General features: G+C 36.4%; 1 pseudogene across 1 annotated transcript; it reads right to left on the reverse strand.

Moving 5' to 3' along the window:
• Window positions 1-3,069: 3,069 nt before the first annotated feature.
• On the reverse strand, window positions 3,070-3,898 carry LOC308519562 (U1 small nuclear ribonucleoprotein A-like; annotated as a pseudogene). The gene has a single exon. The product of its transcript is annotated as a U1 small nuclear ribonucleoprotein A-like (transcript).
• Between the last annotated feature and the right edge of the window lie 889 nt (window positions 3,899-4,787).

Here is a 4,787-nt window from a genome sequence, read left to right on the forward strand (position 1 = left end):
TTAATGACAATAGCCCTAGTTTCATATTCATTTTCAGATTATGATTCTGTTAGTATACCACAAGTTATTTACCTATTCTGCTGATGTGCAGTTAGTTACTGGACTGTTTTCACTTTTCTCATTATGAGCAATGCTGCTTTAAGAAATTTTGTCACAGGTCTTCTGGAGTATTGGTGAGTTATTCCAGGAGTGTGAAATTGCTGGGCTGTAAAGTCTGTGCATGTTCTGTTTATTAGTGTAATGCCAAAGTCATTTCTAAAGTGTATAATGATACTTTGTGTATGTGTGGTAACATTTAAAACAGATTTTACTAAAATGCAGAAAAATACTTAATTTGTACATGTACAACAGCTAAATTATCACGTATCCATATACTCACGTATCCTTAATATATGAACACATCCATATAATCAGGCAAGAAAAAGTACTACCAGCATTCCTGATACCCCTTCTTGCCTCTTTCAACTGACAAACCCTTCCCTACTCTCCGTAGGTGACCAATATTCTGACTGACAATATGGCTTGGGGTTTTTGTTTCTTACCCCATACAAATGGAACCATACAGTATATGTTCTTTTGTATCTGTCTTAATTTTCCCTAATGTTTTTGTGAAATTGATGCATATCGTTTTGAGTATCTCTAGCTAGTACATTTTATTGTATTCCCTCGTTTTGAATATCCCACAATTTGTTTAAGCACTTTGTGTTGATGGGCAGACATTTTGACTTTTCAGCTTGGGACTATTATGAATAATGCTGCGATGAGCATATTTTAATATTTCTGATAGTGCACAGTGTATGTATTTCTCTTGGGTGTGTACCCTGTATTGAAATTGCTGGTCATATGGGATGCATATGTTCACTTTTCATAGATGATGCCAATTTTCCAAAGTGGTTGTGCAAATTTGCTTTCCAAGAAGCTATTTTATTGAATTACCTGCCTTTTTCTTATTATGTATTCCAGATGTGAGCCCTGTGGTTGGATATATTTTACAAATATTTTCTCCAACTTTGTGGCTTGTCTCTTCAATGTTTTAACTTGTATTTTTTTATGAAATGAATTAATTTTAATGTCATCTAATCTTTATGGACAGTGCTGTTCTGTTCCTGAGTAATTGCCTACCCCGAAGGCAAGAAGATATTCTACATTTTTTTTCTACAAGTCCTATTGTTTCAATATGTACATTTAGATCTACAGTTCACCTAGAATTGATTTTTGTGTATTTTCCCCACATTGATCCAGATCATTTATTTTAAAAGTACATCTTTACCCCAAGTTCATCTCCTTTTGAGATACCACCTTTGTCATATACTGAGTTTTATGTGTTTTTAGCCTAATTCTGAACTTTATTTTTTTTGCCACAATGTTTAAATTATAAGAAGCTTTATAATAAGTTTTAATGTCTATGTGAACTGGTTTCCCCCTCACGGTTTTTCTTTTTCAGTGTTTCCCTAGATATTCTTGCCCTTTTGTATATGCACTTTCCTATTGTCCAACTCCACAAAATTATCTTGTTGGTATTTTTATTGGCATTGCCTTGAATTTATAAGTTCACTTGGAGAGAACTAACATCTCTGTTTTGTTAAATCGTCTTATCCAAAAACAAGGGGATGTCTTTTCATTTAAGTCTACTTTAGTGTTTGTCAGGATGTTTTAAAAAATCTACTTAAGTGTTTGTCAGGATGTTTAAAAATTTTCCTTGTACAAGTTTTCCTTATAACATATTTTTGTTGTTTCCCCTAAATATTTAATTCTTTATTTAAATGAGATTTTTCTATACCATTATGACTTTATAGTTTCTGTATATGAAAGCTACTGATTTTGTATCTTAATTTTATAACTTGCTATTGACTGAATTTTTTTTACTTTTTAAGTTTTATTATTGCTTTTTTGGAGTTTTCCAGGCATAATACTGTGTCATCTGTAAATTATGATAGCTTTATTTGTTTACCAATTCTTATGCCTCTGATTGTTTTTGTTTGTCTAATTGCATTGGCTAATACCTCTAGTGCAGTGATAAGTAGTAGCAGAAATAGTGGGCATTCTTACCTTGTTCTAGGGGTAAGGTCCCTTTTGTTTTTCCATTAATTAAGATAATGTTTTAGAGTAAATATTTATTTTACCATATTTAGAAGGTACATTATACTCTTGGAAGTTTACCATGAATGGGTGGTGAATTTTGTCAAAGTTTTTCTGATTTATTAATACTAGTATATGATATTAATAAATTTCTTAGCATTCAAAAAGTCTTTCATTTTAATGAATTTCACTTGGTCATGGTGTATTATTTTCTTAATGTGGTTTTGGAATCTGTTTGTTAGTATTTTGTTTAGAATTTATTGATTTTCATGAATAATTGGCCCATAGTTTGCTTTGTACTGTCTTTATCTGGTTTAGGTATTTGTATTATACTTGCTTCATAAGAAGATATAGTAATATTTCTTTCCTTTTCAATGCTCTGGAATAGTTTATATAGCATTAGTACTCTGTGGTTTTGGAAGATTTGGTAGAACTCACTGTGAAACCATTCTGGTCAAGTGCTTTTCTAGTGGGATAGTCCCTTAGGAATTTTGTTTCTTTTATGGTCATTGGTCTGTTTGAAGCTTTCTAACTTGAATGATGTCAGTGTTGGTAATCTGTATTTTCCTAGGATATTGCCTAATTCATCTAGTGTAGAGGTCAACAAAGTCATCTTATGATTTAAAAAACGTTTTCTGACTCTGTGTCATCACCTGTTTTTTTGTATATTTGCCTTTCCTTTTTCTGAATCAAATGAGTGGTTTATTTGTTTTAAAAAAATGGAATTTTGACTAGTTAGATTGATTGCTTTTCTGTGTCCCTCATTAATTTCTTTTTTTTTTTTTTCCAAGCAAAAACAAACCAAAAATACCTTAATTTCAGCCTAACAGCACCAGGTGCAATGTCTGGTGACAGATAAGGTACAATGCCGTGTGACCACTCACATATACAGCTCTAAGAAGGCTCCCGAGGGGAACTACCTCCAGGGGGCTGAACCAAGGGGAGGAGGGGAGTCCCCAACGAGGTGTGGACAGGCATGGGGAAAAGGCGCTACTTCTTGACAAAGGAGATCTTTGCGGGGTAGTTCTGGGTGATCTTGAACCCCTCTAGGGAGTCTCAAAGGGCCCCTGCCTGTACCCCATTGTCAGACTCCACAAAGGCCATGTCATGCTGCTCTAGGACCAGCCAGACCTTGAAGACAGAGAACTGGTTGAAAAACATGGACAGCATGAACTTGTTGGTCTCTGGCAGGTTGCTGAAGAACAAGAGGTGATTTAGTGGGTTTTCTGCAAGAGGCTGGATAGGTGACATCTGACCTGGCATACGCTGCGGGGGCAGTGGCTCCGGTGGGATCTCGCCATGTTAGAGACCTGGAGATGGGATCATGCCAGGGGACAGCATGTGGGGAGGCTGGTCCCAAATGTGTGCATGATGCGGGGCACCTGAGTCATGGCCCCATGCCCAGGACAGGCCCTGGGACAGCCCCCACGATGAGACTGACTGCCCTACCCTGTGCCACTTTCTTAGCAGCTGGGGTCTCCTGCCTCTTGGGTTTCCTCTTCTCCCACTTCTAGTCCTGCTCCACAAAGGCGCCCTTCATCTTGGCAATGATATCCGAGTTGGTATTGGCATATGGGGGCGCATGAGTTTGTTGTAGAAAGGGAAGCCTGCATGGAGCGCCAGGCCCTGGTGCTACTGTCCTTTTTGAAGATGGCAAGGGCCTGGCCCTCATCTTCAGGCTCTGTGACAGGATATTCAGAATCTGGCCAAACTGGGAGAAGATAGCGTACAAGGACTTCTTCAGCTCATTCTTCTGGATCTTCTCATTGAGGCTGTTGATATAAACAGTAAGGCTGGGGCAGGTCTGAGGAACTTCCATGAAGGGAGGTGTCATGGTAGGGTAACAGAGCCACAAGTCTGGCAAGTGGCTTCTCAGTGCTCAGCACCTTCCTCATTAATTTCTGCTTTTATCTCCATTTTTTCTTTATGCTTTCTTTTGGTTTATTTTTTTTTTTTAAACTGGCAATTGATTCTTAATCTTTTATTGACAGGTGTTTTGTGCAGTGAATTTTCCTTTGTTCACTGCTTTAAAATGCATTCCATAGAATAGAGCATAAGTCTCGGAAATCATTATTTCTTTAAAATTCTGTAATTTCAGTGTGTATTTCTCCTTTCGCTCAGGAGTTAATAAGAGGTTTTTAAATTTCCAGATAGAAGAGCCTTTTTTTGTTTTTGTTAATAAATTCTGGGTGTACTTATATGTTGATTTTCTGCAATTTAAATATAATATGCCTCAATGTAAATTTTCTTTGGGATTGATTCTGCTTGTTGATCTCTTAGCTTCCAGGATCTGTGGTTTGGTGTTTGTAATTAATTTTGGAAAATTCTCATTCATTATTACTTCAAATATTCTGGTCCTTTCTCTCATTCTTCTCCTCGTATTCCCATTACACATGTTACACCTTTTGTAATTGCCCCCACAGTTCTCAGATATACTGTTCATTCTCTTCTCTCCTTGTATTTTCATTTGGACATTTTTTATTTCTAACATTCCCTTTTGATTCTTTGAGTTTCTCTGTCCTTACATTACCCATTTGTTTTTACATGTTCACTTTTTCTATTAGAACCCTTAACATATTGACTATAGTTATTTTAAATTCCCCATCTCATAATTCCAAAATCTCTGCCATACCCAAGTCTGGTTCTGATGCTTGCCTTCTCATTTTAGACTTATTTTTTTTCTCACTTTTTAACATGCCTTGCAGTTT

Source organism: Myotis nattereri (genome assembly GCF_964212035.1).
Source record: "Myotis nattereri genome assembly, chromosome: 5".
NCBI classification, from domain to species: domain Eukaryota; kingdom Metazoa; phylum Chordata; class Mammalia; order Chiroptera; family Vespertilionidae; genus Myotis; species Myotis nattereri.